Below are 13,603 nucleotides of genomic sequence, written 5' to 3' on the forward strand. Positions count from 1 at the left end.
ATGATGCTTGTATTCACACAATCATGGATTGACCTTATTTAGTGCAACAAGAAACACTATGTCTTCCTATTTTAGCTTCATGGGATGACTTCATTCTAGACATTGTAGTGTTGTTTGTGGAGTCTCACATTGAAGATGTGGGAGACATCATCGATGACATCAATCCTCTCTTTGTTGAGGAGACTTCTTCACTCATTGTGAGGGCATAATCTGACCCTCAACCACTTGATTGTTCTAACATGATTGTGGCTTCTTTACAACAGATGGAGAAAGACTCTTTCACTTTAGAGGAGACATATAAGTCTTTGGAGATTGTATTCCAATTTCCTCAAACATCCTATTTTTTGAGGATTCTTCCTATTAGTTGGGGAGCATTCTCTTCTACACCTATGGCACCATTTCTTCCTACAAGGATGAACATCATTCAACTGTCATGATGCAACTTCTTAAGTCATCAAGGAGCTTCTATTATGAGTTTCCATTCAGAATTAAGGAGAGGTTACACTACTTCTCTTCCTAAATCTTCCTATCAAGGTGCTTCAATGTCTTTGGAGGTTGATTTAGTCTCATACATGGACATGTTACCTTGTATGCCATCTTCTTTTGGGCATTCACCAGATTGGTTTGTGGCATCAACATTCATCCAAGACTTGTCAACATACGCGTAGACTTTAGAGGCAACATCCAAAAGATACTACATATGGATCCCTCTTCCATCTTCATATCCATAGTGGGAAGCATACTTGCACCTATACTTGGTGTATCTTCTTCCTAAAGGGAGAAATGTTGTTTTTAGGCATTGAATTGTCTTTTGTCTTTAGACACTTATCCTTATGAGATCCTTCACTAAGGGGGGGATTTAATCAAGGGATTCTCTATTATATCTATGTGATGTATGTCATAATGGTCAGGGGTGGGGGGTCTTGATTACTCCATCCATTCATGTAGCTTTCTTTATTATACTTATCTCCCTTTTTGGCAGAGAGTTTTTCCCATGCAGTTTTACCTCTTTCTCTACTTTATGAGAGATTACATTTCTTTTGTACATGGGGAACATGGCCTAGTAACCAAGACCCATCATGCATTTCATCCTAGTTTTTGTGAGATAAAGTGCATTCCCCTCAATTGCACTTAAAGGGGGATGTTGGTGTAAATAAGTATGTTGGTGTAATTAAGTATTTACTTATTACACTTACTTAAGTTTTACTTAGGTTAATGCATTATTTTATTATTATTTTAGGTGAGACACTCAGGAATTTGTGAACTCTTATTGAGTTACACAACTCTAATTATGCACATGGTGTCTACAACACAAGAGTGTGCATTATTCACTAAGTTGTCATGATGACAACATAGTTATCAGCACTCCTCATTTAGCACATGTTGTCTAGTCCACTGATTTGCATGCTACACCATTGTAGGCTTATCCTCACACCATCGTACTTAATCTCGTGCTTAATGGAGGATAGTCCATATTTGGTGGACATATGCCTAGTTGTATGACATATCATAGTGCTGACTTCTATGCATTCTAGAAGCTCTCATGAGGCCTTTATATTTAGGCACTCCTAGTGTACTCTTGAATCCAATTATTGAATGAATATTGTCATTCTAATCATACTTTGTCTATTTTGGTCTACTGTGTACTTGTGTTGAGTTCTTTAGTTCTTGGGTGAATTCTAGCCTAAGCCAAATTCTTACATGGTACCAGAGCTGAGGAGGATTCTCATCACATAGCCATTCGAGACCGTTCATGATTTAGCACCTCGACATGAATCCAGAGGATCTACAAAAATTAGGAGCATCTAGAGCCAAATCTAACCTCACCATTGTGTCTGGAGCGTCGATTCGGTGAAGATCGACTATAAATTTTCCTATCTTATCTGAAAGTTGATCATGAGGCAAATTTTTTTTGCAAACTGGCACCCGAAGGCATCGATTTGCAATTAGGTATGGTCAATTTCAGATTTGTTTAATTGTTTTTAAGATCTAAATTATTTAATCTCTGCAATTATTTTACGAATTTGCATATTTTCAAATTTTTTTCCATTAGCAAAGAATTTTTTTTTGCAGTATCAGGGTGTTAGATCCCGTACTACAAATTTGGTGGATTATTGTCCTATTTCGTAGGTTATTTAATTATTTAATCTATGGGCTATTACAACTGTGGGCCGTACTATCCATCATATCCGAGCAGAGTCAAATTTTTGGTGAATGACATTTTTGGCATCGATTTCTGCCAAAGCTTATCACCGGTAGCTACTTAACAAATCCAACGTGCGCAATTCACAATTTTTTGGCTGGCAACAAGCGGCTTTCAAGCCCCGTCTGGCAAATCTCTCAACTCTGATGGGAGTCTTTCATTTTGGTTGCTACAGACTACACTTTATAAAGTGCACAGAAGTTTCCCATACCACGAATATGGGATTAATACCCACAAACTTTGACATCAGCATTGCGATAATTCAGCATAAAATCTCACCTGTGACTTGAGAAAACCGATGTTAGAAAATAAATAACCAGACAATTTAAGTTTTCAACCACCACTTGTAACACAGGACATGCAGTAGATATGCTTCACATTGTACAACAGCCCAGTCAGCATTGAGCTATCCTCTGGTTAGCATTTGAGTCACAGTCAGCACCCAATCCGTCGTTGCCACGTGGCATACCTGCCACCTTCGATAGTCAGCACCATGCAGGATGCCACATCATCCTAAACATTAGTAGTTGAGTCAGTAGCAATACGCCGAGTCACTAGGCCACTCAATTTTTTTGTACGATCATACAGATTTGTATAATTCGTACAACCATGTCATGTGTACATAATCCAGGGGCTGAGTTTCTACTGATGTCATCAATTTCACGAGCCTAAAATTGATGCCCATCTAGACATCATCATAGGCCAATTTATAATTGCTATGACGGCCATATGATCGTCAAATTTAACCTTCTCTTTTGTTGGTGCAACCCCTTACCAAATTGATTTTTGTTTTGGCAGTCCGACTTCAAGAGGCCATAACTCACACATCCAGACTCCAAATCAGGTACAATTTTTTTTTAAATTGGGTAAACTTTTCTAAATTTTTTAGTGGTGTAGCTATTTTTTGGTTTTTGTGCATGAATTGTTTAAAAATTGCATTTTTTGGTGACTATACCTAGATAATCCTGCATTTTACAACTTCAAACGCTCTGTATGGATACATCTAGAGTTGAAAACAGGTTCCATTTTTTTGAAAGTGCATATTTTTTTGTCTACTTTTTAGATTTGACATCAGATTGTAGTGTTGTGCGAATAAAATTGTCACTTTCAGCAATAGGGTCCTTTTTGCTTTGTAATGCTTCAGTATTGTAGCACATTGTAAATTTTTAGATTTGTACTCTATCAAGAGGTTGTAACAAGCAAAATTAGAAGTCCATGAAGGTCAAAATTGGCAAGTGGCCCATTGTAATCGCACTACTAATAAAGTACCCAAAGCATCTATTTTGGGGGGGCTTCTTGATTTAGTTAAAATGGGGGGTATTCTTGGTGTTGTGTTCTCTCCTTTTTGCAATTTTCTTTCATTTTTTGCATCATGGGCAACTTTAAGTTTCCTAAATTAACTTCTCATAACTATGCTTCATGGTCAATCAAAATGTTGTATCACTTAATGCATAATGGAGTTTCACAATATGTAGATGGTACTCTTCCTAAACAAGTAGGTGATAATGTATTTCCAAGTGAAATTTCAAATTGGGTAGCCATGGATAGGAAAGCCCTAGGTGATATATGTTTGGAGGTAGATGATAAAATCATGTATCAAATCAAGAAATGTACTACATCCAAGGAAGCTTGGGATACCCTCGAAAGCCTTTATGGTAAAGTGTCTGAAGAGGATGTGTTCAAGATTGAAGATGAGCTAGTTTCCTTAGATCATAAGTCGTATGACTCAATATAGGACTTCATCATTAAGGTCAATGAATTAAGGACAAAGCTTACTGATTGTGGGAGTTCTATCAAAGATGACAAATTGATCTATCTCATCTATAACAAGCTGCCATCGAAATATTCCACATTTGTATCTTCTTTTAACACCTCAAAGACTACCTTAGGGTCTACCTACAAGAAAGTCACTTTTGATGAATATGCAAAATTGTTGGATGATGAAGAAAAGAAGTTGAAATCAATGGGGATTCTCAAATCACCTCAGTCCAAAGCATTGGTGGAAAATGAGGGTTCTCAACATTCAGCTAGACAATCTTCAAATAAAGGAAAGGGTAAGAAGAAATGGAAGAGAAAATTTGAGGATGCAAAAAAGACAACACCACAATCAAATCAACAAGGAAAGTCCTTGAATTCCAACAAGAAAGGGGACAATAATAAGGAGAAGAAGAAGTGTGCTTATTGCAAGAAATTGGGTCATGAAGAGCATGAGTGTTATCTCAAATAGATTGATGAATTGACCAACATCATGAGGAAACATAATGTTCCATTGCCTAATTCTTATAAGGAGAAAGGATCTTCTTTCGATTCAAAGGGAAAAGGGCAAGCATTCATGGAAAATGCAAACTCTTCGAAGGAATGGATATTTGACTCCGGTGCTTCATATCACATGGGTTCTTCAAAGGATGATTTTTCTTCATTGAATCGCTCAAGGATACTGCACATCTTCATTGGGAATGATAGGAAAATGGAAGTTGAAGGGAAAGGAGACGTGGAAATGGAAAATGGAGAGTTTCAAGAGGTTCTCTATGTTCCAAACCTAAGTTCAAATCTCCTTTCAATCTACCAAGTCACTCACTTTGGAGATGGACATAGAGTTGAGTTCCTTCCAGACTTAGTAAAAGTGCATATTCTCAGAGATGATTCCTTGGTTGCACTAGGGAAAGTGAATGATCACAAGAGGTTGTACTCTTTCTCTCATTTTGTACCCAAGTCTCCTTCAAAGGCCTTGTTATCTCAATCACATTCAAACATGCAATTATGGCATGAGTGGTATGGTCATCTTGACTATCGCTATCTTTAGCAACTTTGTACATACCAAATGGCGAAAGGTCTACCTCAAATCAACTTTTCTAAGGGTGAGTGTTCAATAGATTCAGTGGATATGCATCCAAAGGGGAAGTTACAAAGAGGGAAGTCTTCTAGAGCAACAATTGTTCTACAAATGGTTCACATGCTATTAGCAGGTCATTTTGCATTCAGCTAGGGTCGCTACATACTTACCTTAGTTGATGACTTTTCAAAGTTCACTTGAGTCTACTTTCTACATAGTAAGAATGAAGTGTTGGACAAGTTTCTAAACTTCAAGAGTCATGTAGAACAAAAATCTAGGAAAGTCATTAAAGTACTCTGCATGGACAATGGAAACATGGATGTGAATAGAAGACTTAGAGACTTTTGCAGACATGAGGGAATTGATCTTCAAACTCTAGCAGCATTTAGTCTACATAAGACAGATGTTGCAGCTTTGAGGATTTACACTCTTAAGTATATGGAAAGTTGCATGATTCATGCCAAGTCTCTCGATCAATCATTAGAAGTTGAAGCAATCTCGAGTGCCACTCACATTCTTAATCATTCTCCTCATCCAGCCTTAGATGGCATAACTCCTTTTCAGGCATGGCGTGGCAAAAAACCTATTGTGACACACTTCAAAGTCTTTGGTTGTCTTGCATGGGCAAACATATCTTCCAGGGGATGCAAGGAACAGTCATCTTAGCCTTGTACCTTCATTGGTTATGAAGATGGTGTGAAGGCATATAGACTTCTAGATCTTGAGACTCATCAAATTTTTGTGGATAAGGATGTACATTTTGAGGACAGTTCACGGAGCTTGTCATCTACTCCTCTTCACAAATCATATAGTATGGATACTAATAGTAACACTAGTGATAGTGCTTGAACAAATTTAGATACGTGGAGTTCTATCGACAGATACAGTGAGAGGTCACTTCATCAGTTTAGTTCACATGCATACATCACCACAATGATAGGTCTAGAATAGCAGGGTACATATAGTCTTCCAGATACAGGTTTGGTGACAGATTTGGGGGATAGTATTGGTGATCTGCCTCTTCTTCTTGATGCAAAATTACCTTCTTTAGTTGTCCCAAGAGCTCCATTATGCTCTCTTGTTCATCCTCTACATGATCAATTGTCACAAGTTGAAGTGATTGTGGATAATTATGATCAGCGGTTGCAGTAGGGTTCTTCATCAGTTGTAGAGACAGACAGTTCTTTGGGACAGGTTCTTCAGCCAGTTGAGCAAGTTTCAGAGATATCACTTGTCCATGGGATTCTTTCCACACATAGTGGAAGTGTCTCACTTGTACCTTTGGTATTGTTTCTTCCTAAGGGGAGGAAAACCATTTTGCAATCTTGGATCAGCTTCTTCATCAGAGCAGTCACTGTTCGGCATTCCTCTTCTCGTCATTCTCTTACGTATATATTGGATGTATGTCATAATGGGGGGATCTTGATTACTCCATCCATCCATGCATCCTTATTTATCTCTCTTTTTGGAGGAGGGTTTTTCCCATGAGGTTTTCCCTCTTTCCCTGCTTTATGGGAGATTGCATATCATTATGTACATGGGTACCTTACATGGCCTACTAGTTGGGACCCATATTGCATTTCATCCTAGATTGTGTAAGCTTAAGGGCATTCCCCTAACTTGCACTTAAGGGGGGGTGTTGGTGTAATTAAGTATTTACTTATTACACTTACTTAAGTTTTACTTAGGTTAATGCATTATTTAATTATTTTGCATTATTTTATTATTATTTTAGGTGAGACACTTAGGAGTTTGTGCACTCTCATTGAGTTACACAACTCTAATTATCCACATGGTGTCTACAACATAGGAGTGTGCATCATTCACTGAGTTCTCATGATGACAACACAGTTATTAGCACTCTGCATTTAGCACATTTTTTCTACTCCACTAATTTGTGTGCTACACCATTGTAGGCTTATCCTCACACCATCACACTTAATCCCATGCTTAATGGAAGATAATCCATATCTGGTGGACATGTGCCTGGTTGTATGATGTATCACGGTGCTGACTTCTATGCATTCTAGAATCTCTCCTGAGGCCTTTATATTCAGTCACTCCTAGTGTACTCTTGAATCCAATTATTGAATGATTATTGTCATTCTGATCATACTCTGTCTATTTTGGTCTACTTTGTGCTTGTGTTGAGTTCTTTAGTTCTTGGGTGAATTCTGGCCTAAGCCAAATTCTTACAGTATTTACTATTTAAACTTTACTTAAGTTTACTTAGGTCAATGAATTATTCTATTATTTATTATTTTGACACCTAGGAGTATGCGTACTCTAATGAGTTGTCTTATTGACAACACAAGAGTTAGAAACTCTTTTATGCACATGTTGTCTACAACACTGGAGTTAGCATCTTATTTAAGCACATGGTGTCTACAAAATCTCTACACAAAATACACCTTGTCATGTTTATCCTCTCATCTACAATGGAGGATAATCCACTTGTGGTGGACATGTGCTTAGTTGTCATGCTTATCTTCTAGCTCTTTCTAGAGACATTCTAGATGCATCTTAGAGGCCTTTATATACAAGCACTCCTAGTGTGTATGTATGTGATAGAGATATTCATTCTCATTATTGTTATTCTGATCATACTTTATTGGTCCATTTTTGTGATTGTGCTTGAGTTCCTCGATCTTGGGTGATTTTTCCCTAAGGAAAATTCTTACAATAATAACCATTATCATACCTATAAAAACTCTAATCATTCAAATAATAAAACTAATGTTACGCATAATAATAAAATAATAATAATCATAATAATCATTAGAATTCCAACTATCATAATAATAATCAAAGGAATCATTCAAATTCTAAACCTCATTGTACTTATTGTGGCGAAGATGGTCATTTTGTTAATAATTGTTTCAAAAAAAAAAATGATAAAAAATCCATGAACAAAAATAATCACTATAAAAAAAATCATAAAAAAACTAATTCTAATGATTCTAATTCTTGTCATGCTTTTAGTTGTAGATATAATATTTCTAGACCATTAGAATGGATTGTGGATAGTGGTGCTTCTCAACATGTTACTTCTCATAAGGAAGTATTTGATTCTTTGCAGCCTCATTTAGCTAACATTCTAATTCATTTAGATAATAATCATAATTGTAAAGTTGAAGGATTAGGTGATGTGAGTGTTCCTAATGGTAAAATATTATTAATCTCATATTGGTTTTGACAAAATGACAAAAAACGTAGTCATTCTTTATCAGAATTATAGTGCAAGCCAAGTAATCAGAGAAAACTGAGCAATTGATGTGAGCTAAGTAATTAAAGCATGCCAAGCATTAGTTGCAAGATAATACATGCTAAGTAATATTCTTAGTCAATGTTGAGCACTAGTATGTGCCAAGATGACATTTAGTATTGAGCCACTCATGAACCATGTAAATAGAGTATTGAAGATATAGCGAGTGAAGAGCATCAGAGACTTGTTTTACCAAGTGAACATTTTGAACATAGTTGTTTGTAATGGCACAAACATCTATGTGAATAATTTTTGGCCCAACTTAATGATTTTTTTTACAATTCTAGAAGATGTATATTCAAATCCCTATGTAGTACATGCAACCAATCAAATTGAGGGATCTTCTAAGTGGGAAAATGGATCAACCTCAGTCGTTGATTCCTACCTAACCCTAGCCAACTTTTTCTTACTTAATTAGATAAACACTAAACAAATTATATGCATGGAAGAAGAGGAGACACAAAAGAGATGAATATTAAGTGTAGAGAGCTTTTATGGTGGCTATGAAGGTTGTGATAATGTTATGAATTGTAGAATTAGTTAGAAAACAAAGGAAAAAAGAGAGAGGATAGAGGACACATATCTTATTAGAAGGATCAAGTACACATTAAGAAAGAGAAGATCTAACATCTAGCAATAGAGTGCTAATTGAAGCATCATGGTGTTGTATCATTCTAATAGGTGATGTAGAGAAAATCTCCTAACAGAATAGTCTTAACATGCTTGTGTAAATCTCTTAACCGAGCGCTTGTTTTATTGCAAATCAAAGTCCTCTAACAAGGTACACTTTTAGCAAGGCGATACCTAAAAGTCTTTGTAAGCCTTTAATAGGGAAGATCATAGTTTATGGTCAAATTTTTTGTAACCTTAATTGGCTACACTTTACAACTATAGTAGTGAAGATTTGTTGGTGTCATCCCAACCCCAGTTTTACCTTCTCATTGGAGGGTTTTGGAGTAACAAATTTATTGTGTTATGTGTTATTTTTTTCATGCTATGGATGAACATGTGTAGTTTGAAATTTCAATTTACATGCCCTATTCACAACCCCCCCCCCCCCCAACCCTCTTAGAGTTTAATTTCCCATTTTTATTTCGAACAATTGGTATCAAAGCTTGGTTCTCTAGAAAGGAAAGATTTACAACTTTGAGGAAAGATCTTAAAGATGGAAGTCTACAAGTTTGGAAACACTAATAAGAACTATAAGATTCAAATCTAGCTTGCCCTACACCAACTCATGGAAGCAAGAGAACTAAAACATTCATTGAGGAGAAGGAAAGAGATCTCTATTGAGAAAAATAACACTCATTACCAAGAGGAAGATAACACTAAATTGTTTGTGAATGGAAACTCAAATAAGTTCAAAGTAGCTATTATAGATTTGATGGAAACAAATGGTGCCCTATCTAAAGAGGAAAATTTTTTTTTAATATAGTTTATCAAATTATATAGTTTATAATTAGGTTATTATATTTTAGATTATATATTATATTATATATTAGTAAACAGAAAATTTAATAATTGTTTTGCTGGTATCTGGATTAATCTTACATATTATAATTTCTAATATAATTTATAAATTTATATTATTTTTCACATCATAAATATAAATTAGAATTTATATGTTATAGTTAATAACTTTAACATGAATTTTTCTTCTTTGGTAGAAGTTAAATTTCTTGTTTTATCTTGATTAGGTAAAACAAGTGATAGGGCACCATTTGTTTGGGAATGGAAACTCAAATAAGTTCAAAGTAGCTATTATAGATTTGATGGAAACAAATGGTGCCCTATCTAAAGAGGAAAAAATGTTTTTTTAAGTTTTATCAAGAATCCTAGGAAAAAATTGGTCCAAGAAGTGCCTTACACACTATCAAATCATCAATCATTGTTGCAAAAAAATGAATATAAAGGAGATACATCTTGCATTGGAACAAAACATGACTCTTTTTCTCTAAATACCAAGCCCATGGACTATAAGGAAATAAATAATACTACCTTCATTATCAAACAATTTAACTCTTGATATTTCATAGACAAATCAACTATTGAAAGTTGAAATCAAAATACACTCTCCTAGAAAAAACATTCCAAGTTATTGGCAAAAACTCAGCCAAAGATGTCAGGAAGTAAGAAACTACCTTGTATGAGTGGTTGATCTATGTTGGATAATAGCTTACAATAAACCCCCCAACATCACTTAATATATTCCATGCTAAAAACTCACAAAGAAACAATTAGAACAACATAATACAATGTGCTAAAATTAGGGCTAGACTAAACTCTCTTAACCATGGTGAAAAGGCTCCAAATACTTCTTCCAACTTCTTAAAAATAAAGAGCCTAAGGAATCATAGATAATTTTTTTGAAGAAGGTATTACACTCATGGATTAACATGCAATTTCTTGTGCCTTATTCCAATAGTATGGTAGTCTCCTCACTGCATAGGATACAAGATCTAAAATATCTTCAACTAGAGAAAATATTAAAGGGATTATTCCATCAAGATTGAGCATGGATGAGGATAAGTTTTTTATGAACATGTAAATATTGAGGAAATTAATAATGAAATTTTGTCACTAGATAATGATAAATCTTGCCAGTGATGGCCTTCCTTGAGAATTCTATAAATAAAACATAAGCAAGAATAGACAAGAATGTTTGAATGTATACAAAGAAGCCTTCTCTTGGAGTTCACTAGGTAAGGAAATTAATGTAGGAGTGATTATTATAAATTCAAAGAAAATATAAAAATCACTCATGATAAATTAGAGGCCAATAAAATTGCTAAATGTCTGATATAAAGTACTAGAAAAGGTCCTTACAAAAAGACTTGTGAATATCAAACCATCAATTATTAACCTCACGCAAATAGGGTTTATTAAAAGAACATATATTATTAAAAATTTATTACATGTTGGTAAATAATGGAGTAGCTTAAATCCTCTAATTAGAAGACTTGCATGCTCCTCATAGACTATGAAAAAGCTTATGAGGAAATAGAGTGGGAATTCATTTTCATGAGGATAGCCTTAGCTTTTCTAAATAGTTTTAATTACATGACCTTGACCCTCCTTAATGATCTAAATGCTAGATTCAATATTAATAGTACCTATAATGAACCGATCATAATTGTGATCTCCATATCCATTAGGTAGGGATGTTGAATTGTCCCTACATTATTTGTATTTGCCACTAATGCACTCCTTTACCTCCTTATAGATCAATCTATATCCCCTAAAGTCCAAGGTATAACTCTTTTGGAAATGATGAGGAATTGGTCAATATCCAATTTGTTGATGACATAAAAATATTTTTTTTTTGGAATATGATAACCTAAAGAGGCTCATGGCTGAAATGGACATATTTTACAAAGCCTCTAGCAAAAAAAATCTATTACAATATCCATTTGATTACGATGGAATGAAACCCCCCTAGTTAGATTGATTATTATAGAATGATATGTAGAAGCCCGAGTAGTGAATTTTTTAGTGGAAAATCTTCACCAATTGGTTATTCTGTCTCTTTGGGAAATCACAATTTGGCGAATAAAACCTACATATGGGGGGTCATGTTGCCTAGATATTAAATAATTTGGGTCCAAATACCAAGCTAATCACTCATTAGTTTACACATAATTGGTCCCAAATCCCAATCCAATCACTAATGTAATCTACATTTAGAACACAATTATTTTACAATTTTCACTAGCCTTTCCCTAATGTTTTCTTATTGGACAATGTTATTTCACCCTTAAAATTAAAATAACATTTTTCCTCACGTTGAGCATCACCTACCATTTTACTGACATGTGTCTCCAACTATTCCCATTTAGCCAACTTTTTTATGTTTTGGTCTTTGGGACACATATCCTAATTTTGCGAAGATTTAAAAGTTATGGTATGTCTTTTAAAATTAGGCCTGAAATAGAGATGAAGCCATTGATCTATATTACATTGACAGTCCAAATTAATTCCTTTCACTATAAAAATGACAACATTAAAAGTGATGACGACCAAGTTGGCAATAAAAAAGGACACATTATTAATTGAATCTTAATGCATTGGCATACTACAAGTACATTTTATAGTGTACACTTGGCATGTGGATCGTGGACCACTTATGACTATAAATTGACCAAAAAAATAAATAATCTCTCTTTGAAAACTAACATATATTAGCCAACTATATTAATATTTTGTGTTATATGAAATAATTAATTCGTCTCTTACATTACGAAAATGATTATGACCAACAAAAAAAATTAACTTCATTTATTTGCATATCAAAAATAAATAAATTAATTTGCCACATTTATTATTAAATTTTGATACGGAAAGAAAAATTTTGCTAATAGAAAATAATTTTCTCCCTTGTCTCGAATGAAAAAATCACCCTCGATTAGAAATTTTTCTTGCATAATTAATGCCGAATTTGCCAGAATTTTACATATTTTTCTCGAGAGGGGTTTCTTAAAGTTATCCTTGGGCACGAGAAACCTAATTAGATACCTAGGGATACCATTCTCAATATGCCCTAATGTTAAGGAGATGTAGGGGTGAGTAGGATGTAAAATTGAGAAGAGACTTAGTAGATGGAATAAGTATTTTCTAACATTGGCTAGTAGGCATCAAGTATGTTTTGAGATCCTCTCCTCATATGAAATATATAATACCTCATATTTCTTATTTACTCAATACCAATTCAACTACCTTTAGAAGCTAATAAGGAAATTTGTGTGGTAAGATAGAAAAGGAGGGAGGAAGAAGCACACAATTAAATAAAATTTGTGCACAATGAGAAAGAAAATAGTGGGTTTCATCTTAAGGATCTCATGATCCAAGGTCTATTCTTCTTTTCCAAATGGATCTACAAGGGTGCACATGATCCTAAATCTTGAAAGATCCTAATATAGATAAATATTCACAGAGGAACACCACACAAATGCACATCATCAAAATAGATCTTTTTGCATGATTTGGTCACATGGGACTTTCAAGTGAAGATGTATGGCGTAGCTATCTTAAAAGCAAACCAAAAGGCATGGGAAATAGTTAAGATTCTTATAAAAAGAGGAAAATAAGTATCATGTGATAATGTAATCTATGGAGAGATGTCCATTCGATGGAACTTGAAACACAAAGTTGATCTCTAGCCTTAATTCATGGCTTCTTGGCTAAAGCTTGGGCTGGCAAAGAATAAAAGTGTTGGTAGACATCATAGGTGTTAGTAAACTTGTTAGTTGGGAATAACTCAATGTAAATCTTGGCATTTCTTGTGATCAAATCAAAACCATCTCCA

This window comes from Cupressus sempervirens, chromosome 7, assembly GCF_028749045.1.
Source record: "Cupressus sempervirens isolate cs-2001-9-10 chromosome 7, ASM2874904v1, whole genome shotgun sequence".
Taxonomy (NCBI): domain Eukaryota; kingdom Viridiplantae; phylum Streptophyta; class Pinopsida; order Cupressales; family Cupressaceae; genus Cupressus; species Cupressus sempervirens.